General features: G+C 28.0%; 1 long non-coding RNA gene across 1 annotated transcript; it reads right to left on the minus strand.

Annotated features, from left to right (window-relative positions):
* Positions 1 to 5,869: 5,869 nt before the first annotated feature.
* LOC101509560 (uncharacterized) lies at positions 5,870 to 7,878 on the minus strand. Its single transcript, XR_001144461.3, has 5 exons — positions 7,740 to 7,878; positions 7,410 to 7,495; positions 6,760 to 6,924; positions 6,621 to 6,666; positions 5,870 to 6,378 (listed from the first exon to the last, which is right to left on the minus strand). It is a non-coding gene; the product is annotated as an uncharacterized lncRNA (long non-coding RNA).
* Positions 7,879 to 9,892: the final 2,014 nt, after the last annotated feature.

A 9,892-nucleotide genomic window follows, 5' to 3' on the forward strand; every position in this document is an offset into this window, starting at 1 on the left:
TATATAAACAAATCAAATAAATATCTAAATACTCTTACACACATCACTTCACTTACATTTCGATTTAATTTGATCAAAATATCTACTCTCGTCGCAACTAAATTTAACAGATGCATTTTTCAGCAACAAGTGGTATTTATTTTTTAAAATTTGCCCAGTTTTAAATTATTCGTAACATAATTAAACTATTCTTCAAAAAATAATTTTTAATCAGGTCTGAAAATATATACATATATTAAACATATTACAAACTATAACAAAATATATTTTTGGTACTTAATTCATAAAATGTTTTAAAATTGGGCTAAATTCCTAAATAATTTAACACAAAATACCTTAAAATTGCATAAATTAGAGTTTAAAATTAAGGGTCTTACGTTTAATCTCAAAACATCACCCATAAACATACAATACATAAAAACACATAATTTGGAAAATAAGATACAAACATAAGTCTAGCACATAACATCATCTTACAACTTTTCATCATATGCATGTTTATAAATGTCTTTTCACTAATTATATATTTATATTATTAGTTAAATGAAAGAGTTATTTAAATAAATTATTGTCTTTTAATTCTTAGATCAATTAAGTATTTATGTTTTTAATTTATTCATAACCAGTTCGTATATTTTTTGTTTTATTTTTTTGGTTCAACGAAACAAAAGTTAATTGTTTTAGTGATACATTACTACAAAAGTTATGAAGTTATTATTGGAGTGCTTAACGGTGAAAGGATATTAAATTGTAAATAATATTTTATTACTATATATACATATATAATAAATTATTATATATAATTGTCATGCACTATAGTTTATCAATGTTAAAAATTTTAAATTGTTAATACGTTACATCCATTTATGAGTATGACTTTAAAAATAATTATGATAAAAGTTAAATATTTCTAACGATTTAATAATAATTATTTAAAAATTATTTAGTGCATATAAATTAAATATTATGTAAATAATATGTATATATTAGTATTATGATGGGCCAGGAGTTGAATAAAAATGCTGGTTGCCCAATTATAAAAACGGTTGTGCATTTAAAAAGTGTAAATGGGCAGCAAAGAAGAGTGGAATTGGAGAAGAGAATTGGCGAAGAATTGTTAGCGCCGAAGCTAAGATATATATTTGTAAAGTAAATAGTTATAAATTCTAAAGATAAGATATTTGTCATGTATTATTCTTCTTTTTCTTAACAACACCTCTAATAACAATAAGCATTTTCCATTTCATAACATATACACCCTTGATTTTCTTTAAAAGCAATAATAATCACAACAATACACTCATTTTTTTAATCACAAAAAATAAAATATTAACTTAAAAGTAAATGTTTTTCGTTCATGCATGAATCGAAACATATGCAAAATGTGTAATTTTTATCGAAAGTTTAAACATAATCAAAAGTAGTTTCTACTGGGAAATAATCAAGACATTAAATAAACCATATGGTTCTCAAAAAATAAAAACTTTAGAAATAAGCATATAGTTTTCATCATAAAATTCCACTTTTTACCGCAAGCTTACCTTTTAAACCAAAAATCAATACTTTACCTAGTTTAATTTATTTTACTATCGAAATCGATATTCTAAACCAAAGGTATAATTTTCTTCTATCAACGGCTAACACTTAAATCAAGACTATACCTGTAGACAAAAAAAAAAAATCAAGCATATACATAGCTCATTTAAATAGAGGATAAAACTATTGAAAATATATATTAATAAATCAGAATAAGTGATAGAAAGAACATACCAATAAATTTGAGTAAAATCTGAATTATGTTAAGTGATAAACACAATATACTAAAATACTATCATTATTCGAGAATAATTAAGAAAATAAAACAACCAATATAATATCAATACTTTATTTTGTTTACTAACAAAAGAAAATATATCGATTCATTCAAATTGATAGAGTATATTGATAATAACACAAATTCAAAGTCGTTAAAAATTAAGAAAGATGTATTCAAATTTAATAGCATATAAAGGAAAATATTGCCTACAAATGTTTTGACATACTCAAAGTACATAACTAAAATACTCATGTTTTCAGATCTACAACGTTGACTATTAAGTTATTAGTTGAATTTGTAATGGATCGAACTATTTTGTCAATCAGAACCAAAAACACCGCACAAATTAGAAAATATAGAACCGCAAAAAGACGACAAACAACGCCACACGCTGATGACAAGCTTAAGAAAAATGTGTGAAAAAGCTAAATCTATGTGAGAACCACTTATTTAAAATAAAAGATGGAGAAGAAAAACGATGAAAATGGATGATTTTCAAACAAAAAAAAATAACTCTAAAATCACCCCTATTTAGTGGATGAAGAACAAAATAAAAACAAAAGAGAGAAGTTAGAATAAAAAGAGGCAAACCATGACAAACAAATATATAAAACTCTCATATTCAAGACTATTACTAAAGTTTCTAATATATGCATTATAAAAGCATTTTGACACCAAGAGCGTATTTATAATCTTTCTATAATTAAAATAGATATCATAAAATATTTTCAATATATCCAAGATAATTATTGATTTTATATATAAAATAAATAATCAAAATAAGATATAATTAAAAATAATTAAATATATTTATAAGTTTATTTGACATAATTCAAATGCACAATAAAATATTACATTTATAGCCGAGACACGTGTACACGTAAAAATATTTAAAATATTTTCTTTTTTTAAATAATTACGTTAAGTCTTATAAAAGTGTTTATATAATATTTATAATTGATATTACTCATTAAACGGATAAAATTATGACACCATAGCAATTATACATATAAAGAACATTAAACACATAAATTATTAATATATATTCTACAATATTTTTAATATCAAATTTTAATTCTTAAAAATCATATTTAATTAATAAAATAGTTTATTATAAAATTTGGGAATTGTCTCCTCGTTAAGAAAATCTCATCCCCAAAATTGATGGTAAATGATAAGTGAATTAGTATCTAATTGACCACCCTCAAGATTTAAATTTAGTCTCCAATGATATAATAAGCATATTGAAGGATTAGAGTTGTCAAAATCACAAGCCCACTAATTATTGACCTCTGCCACATATTAGAGAAACAAAAATTTTCATAGTTTAAAATACCTTCAAAAAGGAACATAATAGTTCAAAAGGCCCCCAAAAATTTCAATGAAGACACAACATGTCAAAAATTAATTAATTTAACATAATAGACTAATTAACATGACACAATGAATCATTTAAATACATATCACAACTAACATTTCAATCACAAAACAAATTCCACAATTTCTCACTATAATGTACAAAGGAAACAAAATTGATAGATTTAGTCAATAGCATTTTACTACCTTAAGTTGAATGAAACGAAAAAATATGTTGAATACATTATCAAGTAAGTTTAACTAATTTCTCAAACAATGTTTTACTAGTTAAATTCTTATAAAACATATTTCAATAATATAATCAATTACTTAACTTGTTTCACTTAAATTAGAAAAATATTTAAATTATTTTATACTCTGAAGAATTACAAATAAAGATACAAATAAGAACTCATGTAGTATGCAATTTCTTAAAAATCAAAAACTGAAGTACATAACAAATAACATCTTTAGTTTTTTTATAGAAATGCTAAGATCCTCACATCATGTTTCTCCATTTTCATGTAGCTTCATCCTAATAGTCTACCCCATGTCTCCCCAATACATTTTGACTTTGAGATCAGTGTGATTTTTTAAGACTTCAACTTGCTACAATAAACAAGTCAATAAACAATCGCATAGTGAATCCTCAATAAATCTCAAATTGAAATTATTCATAAAACAATATATCTCAAATATGCAAAGTTATTATAAAAAAGATAAAAAGGGTAGCATACTTGAGAAACCAATACATATTTTTCTATGAATAAAGATCTGAAATAGTTGGTAATCTTCAATCTTGCATTGCATAGCTGCCACTATATACCAATCCTCAACCACCTTATTGACAAACATATGACGAATCAAAAAGAACCAAGCTCAGATGCAAAACATCAAACACCTAACACTCACTCTTTCACCTAACCAAACTCCGATTCTAAAAATGATGCCGTTTTCAAAACCCCATTCAACGATTACCCCGTCAAATTCAGTCAATTCTATGAAAACCACATAACCATCGCTACTACTCAACCCCGTTTTCCGTGACTCTTTTCTCTCCAGTTCATGGGATGACACCGTCAAATTATGGACTCTCGATTGTGCCACTTCCGTTCTCACTTACAAAGAACACACTTATTGTATCTATTCCTCCGTTTGGAACCCTCGTCACGCCGATGTTTTCGTTTTCGCTTCCGGTGATTGTACTATCCACAAATCAAGTGCAACTTCATGAGCTCCACTGCTCATACTACCGCATACAAGCTCACTGTAATTTTCTAATAGACATGGTTAGGGTTCTATTGCTCGATTAGGGTTTGATTGGTATTAGCTTGAGATTCTACGATAGGAATGAAACAATGGTAGAAGTAGAAGAGATTTTTATATGGGTAAAAATGGAAAGCAAATAGTTTTTAATTTGGAGGAAATGAGAAGTCAAATAAAAAGAAATGAGGTTTTTCTCTTAGGTCCTTTACCTACAGTTAGTGGCAGTAGGTATATGTCTTTTTTTTAAGTGATAATTGTTGACACTCAACATGCAACTAAAAGTAATCATACTGATAACATTAAAAATTGAGTGTCACAATAGATCATTTTTTTTGTAGTGTTACATATTCACAATAATTTATTTGTATATTAGTAGTGACAACAACAAAAGGAATGTCACTTGCATTAATATAAAATCAACAATCAAATTGAAGAAATATATAATTATCTTACTTTTAAACACTCTCAACTACTCTAAACACTATACACAAATTTCATATTCACATAATCATATACACATTTAAATAACTAATCCAACAAATTAATACCATAATTTTACGTTTATTTCATACCTCAAACGACAATTCGAAACATGTAATATCACTACAAGAAAAATTGTTGTTACCTACAACAGATTTTATCTTTACCCCCAAAAATTCCGTAAATAATGTAAAATTACTCACAGATTATCCACGGACACGGGTTCGTAGCTATTTCACTCATAGGAAAATATTTACCGACGGACAAGCAGTGGAACACACTTAAAGAATTTATGTGGGTAAAAAAGTAGGTAACATTACTCACAGACAATCCGTGAAAAATTCTACCTATTTCTAACAAGCTAATCGTCTACATCAAGGAGATGAAATAGGACAAGGACTTTTTGATGCAATTGAATCATTTTTTATTTCTTTAGTCATATTCTCTCCAAACTATGCTTATTCAGAGTGGTGTTTGGATGAACTTGTGAAAATTATTGAGTGTAGAGAGAAAGATGGACAAATTGTGTTGCCTATTTTCTACAAAATGGACCCCACAAATGTAAGGCATGAAAATGAAGTGTCACGATTCATACTCCCATGAGTCTAATTCAAACAGCTTGTAGTACATTAGTACATTAAAAAATAATCTAAACTCAGTCAATAAGTGAAGCAATTGGATATGTAAGTACATTGTTGATCACCAACTGATTAAAATAATAAAGATCATGATATTCATACAGGAATGAGAAAAAGCAGCAATATGGCCTTATTACCAAGGATCTGTTAGCCATCCAAATGGTAGCACATCCAAATATGTCCATGAGGTAATTTGTAAAGTGATACAGAGTTTGGAGGTTTGAATCTCACCCTCAACAAAATACCAACAATATTAATCATATATAATATAGCTATAGCGGAAATCTGCCATTTGGACATAAACACCATCCAGTACAACAAAATTTAAGAATATTTAAGAAACCTTACAAGTAAATAGATTCAAATGATCCACACAAATAGATTCAAACAATCCATACACATGTATTGAAACCTTACAAGTAAATACATTTGGACATAAATACCAACCAACAAGAAAATAGATTCAAATGATCCATACACATGTGTTGAAGCCTTACAAGTAATATTTAAGAAACATTACCTGTGGAACAGCTAACCTCTCCAAATTTGCTGCATAAGGCATGGGAACATCAGCCCCAACAATTCTCTCAACCAGTGCATCATCAAGATAACAAAACTCCCTTCAACGAAAAATGTGATGCGCAAAGAAGTATGAACTTATACAACTTCCCAAAATTTAACTAGAAAGATAGATATAGAAACTAATGTAAATAGATAAACCAGATTTCAGCTCCAACACCATGCTGGGGAAACCCTTCTTCAACTGTCACCAATCTGTTGGTTTTCTTGACAGAGGCATTGATGGTGGATCGATCAAGCGCACTACAAGAAAAACAGTTGTTAAATCACAATTTCACTAATTTCTAGATCCATTCGAATTCAGAAAATAAACATAAATTATTGATCTACCGTCACACAAAGAAATCTTTGATTCAAACATGTTTAACTAATAAATCAAAATGGGAGAATGAAAAAGACATCAGATCAAAAAAGAACAGCAAAAGATAAGTTAAATTAGCATCAATATTGAAAAAAATGAGATGTAAAAAAAACAAGTTCTTTACCGGAATCTCATTCATTCCCTTTTTCAGGAGGAACCATCACAGTTCGCTGCAACCATCATTTCAGAGAACAAGAAAAGTCACGACTTAGCTAATAAAAACAACACTACAACAAAATCAAGGGATGTATTTTAATATTCACCTTTCCACCAACTCGCATTCCTTCAACTATAGTGTACATTGCCGATGGAGGTTTTGGTGTTGCTTGTGCGAAGAATAAACCATTTAGGTTGTCTACAAGTTTGCACTTCCTTTCCTTTCCTTTCCTTTCCTTTCCAGGTTGAGCTTTCACCTTGAATTCACATGGCTTTCAAGAGCATAAAACAAGTATTCATCAGCAATCAGCGCGATCAAGTAAAGCTTGAAACAACCACCATTCTTTCTTTCTTTCTTTCCAGACAAGAGATCACTAAAGTATATAAGAAATATGACTTTGGACGCATAACTCAACATTATTTAACTAATCGATTATATGATAAGCTAATAATCAATAATGGTTTTAACAAACTAATAACAACTAACAGTTAGAAGATTAATGATAAGCAAACTAACTAATCTATTATATGATAAGCTAATATTAGTTAGCCTATAGTTGCAACTTCCATTGATCACACACACACAAATCAAACACATAAGGGTTCATTTGCTTGAAAATATTTCTTATTTTCATTTTCTAAAAGTTGTGTCGAAAACTATTTTCATTATTTTCAGAAATACATCTTCATTAACTAGCATTTTATCTTTTATCCATGACAACTGTTTGCTTCGCATAGTAAAGTAATTAATTGGAACCTGAGCAATAGCACGATTTCCAGCAAGGAGTTTAGATTCCCGACTTGAAATGGCTGTAATTCCGCGATACAAAAATCAAAGTGAACCTGTAACGAAGAAGAAGAAGAAGAAGAAATGAAGAGTAATTAACAAATTTGGAAGAAAATAATTAACAATTTCCCCTTTCCAAAAGTGAACAAACCTGAACAGTTGAACCTTTTTTAAGCAAATCATTTCTAATAAAGTAAGCAAATCAACTAATAAATCATTTCTTTTTACTTACTTTAGAGAGAGCACACGAGAGAAAGAGAGAGAGAGAGAACGAGACAAAACGAGAGAGCGGGGGAGAACCTGTGAATGAGTGAGAGCGAACGTCGAGGTGGCGGCCGGAGCAGTATGAGTCGACGGAGTGACGGGAATCCGGGTTGGAGAAGGTTGCAATCTGGATGAGGTTGGAAAAAAAAGATAAGGCTTTAGGGTTATATAGTTTGATACAAGTGAGAAGTAGTGAGAACGAGGAGTTATTTCGTAAAACATTTTTTTTAACTCAATACAAAATGTTTTTAACAAAAAAAGGAAATTAAGAAACAAAATTTTAGTTATATATTATTCACGGATTATTTTCTTCATTTATCTACGAAAAAGTTATGGTAAACAAAATACGAAAAAAATTTGACCACCTGCAATGTGAGTTGCATTATATTTTTCTTTACCCATAGATTTTTTAATTTTATCCACGCAATAACCGTGGAAATAAATTTAAAAAAATTAATTTATTTTATAAATAATATACACACGGTTTTTCCGTAGATACTAAATAATTTACTCATAGATTCAGATCCGTGGGTAATTTTTCATAGATATTCAAATATTTTCTTGTAGTGTATAATATTATAGAAGTTCAACTATTCTAAACTTGTAACACATCTCACATTCTAACAAGGCAGAAGAAACAATTACATCTAACAACGAATGAATTGAACAACGAAACAAACGATTCCTGAATAAACAAACAAGAGAATTGATTAGAAAATACCTAAATTAAAAAACCGAGGGAGGAGAGGTAAGATTTCCTGCGGAAATAAGTTCGAAGCAAATTCCGCGCAAAAAAAGTTACTCAATGGATTTTGATTTCGGTAGAAATTTCAAATTCCTCATCTATTTCTAGCGGATTGTTTCCACAGGAAAATGCACTAAATAAAATACTAATTGCTAGTAGTGGAAAATATTGTAACTCTAATGTTTCTCAATATATGTGTATATATATTGTAATGTCTTTTGAAAAATGATGGTGACGAAGTTGATCCTTATGATAATCACAGTTTTATTGAAATTGTCTCGAATTCTATGAAGAAATAGATCGAAAAAGTTAGAGTATTAATGTTTATAATATTCTTTTTAGTGCTAGTTCTCTTAACATTGTTTAAAGTACTTTTTGTTGTTTCTTTTTTCTTTTCCTAAATTAGGTCTATTTAAAAACTTTTATTATTTTCCTTTTATTTTAATCTACTTTTAATATTTTTTTGACTCAATATAATTTTAACTTTTATTCTTTTGACTCAATTAATATCATTATAGTTATATTAAATATCTATACAAATATATGTGTATATATATATACACTCAAGTTTCCCTAGACAAGTACAAAATTACAAAATCAAACATGGATTTTAGGTTCCCAATCATTTCTCTACTCCTACATTTTTTTCTAGTTATTTCTTTGGTTTGTCCAATTTATTCTTTAGAAATAAATAGCAGCCGATTATTAAGTCAAACTTTTCGACGAGAGAAAAATTTCCACATGTTGAAGAAGACAATAACACTTCGTCTTCAACAAATCAACAAGTCTGCTACAAAGACAATCCATGTATGTTAAATTAAATCTTAAAATTTTCTTCACGAGGTAATATAATTTTCGAGGGTTAGTCAAATTTTTCAATATAAATTTCCTTCTTTTAGTATTTGATTTTAGTCCTTGTAAAATTTTTGTTTAATTTATGTCCTTGTAAATATTTTTGTTTTAATTTTTTATTCTTTTGACTCAATTAATATCATTATAATTATATTAAATATCTATACAAATATATATTTTTATATATATACCCACAAGTTTCCCTAGACAAGTACAAAATTACAAAATCAAATATGGATTTTAGGTTCCCAATCATTTCTCTACTCCTACATTTTTTTCTAGTTATTTCTTTGGTTTGTCCTATTTATTCTTTAGAAATAAATAGCAGCCGATTATTAAGTCAAACTTTTCGACAAGAGAAAAATTTACACAAGTTAAAGAAGACAATAACACTTCGTCTTCAACAAATCAACAAGTCTGCTACAAAGACAATCCATGTATGTTAAATTAAGTTTTAAAATTTTCTTCACGAGGTAATATAATTTTTGAGGGTTAGTCAAATTTTTCAATATAAATTTCCTTCTTTTAATATTTGATTTTAGTCCTTGTAAAATTTTTGTTTAATTTATGTCCTTGTAAATATTTTTGTTTT

This window comes from Cicer arietinum, unplaced genomic scaffold, assembly GCF_000331145.2.
Source record: "Cicer arietinum cultivar CDC Frontier isolate Library 1 unplaced genomic scaffold, Cicar.CDCFrontier_v2.0 Ca_scaffold_5938_v2.0, whole genome shotgun sequence".
Taxonomy (NCBI): domain Eukaryota; kingdom Viridiplantae; phylum Streptophyta; class Magnoliopsida; order Fabales; family Fabaceae; genus Cicer; species Cicer arietinum.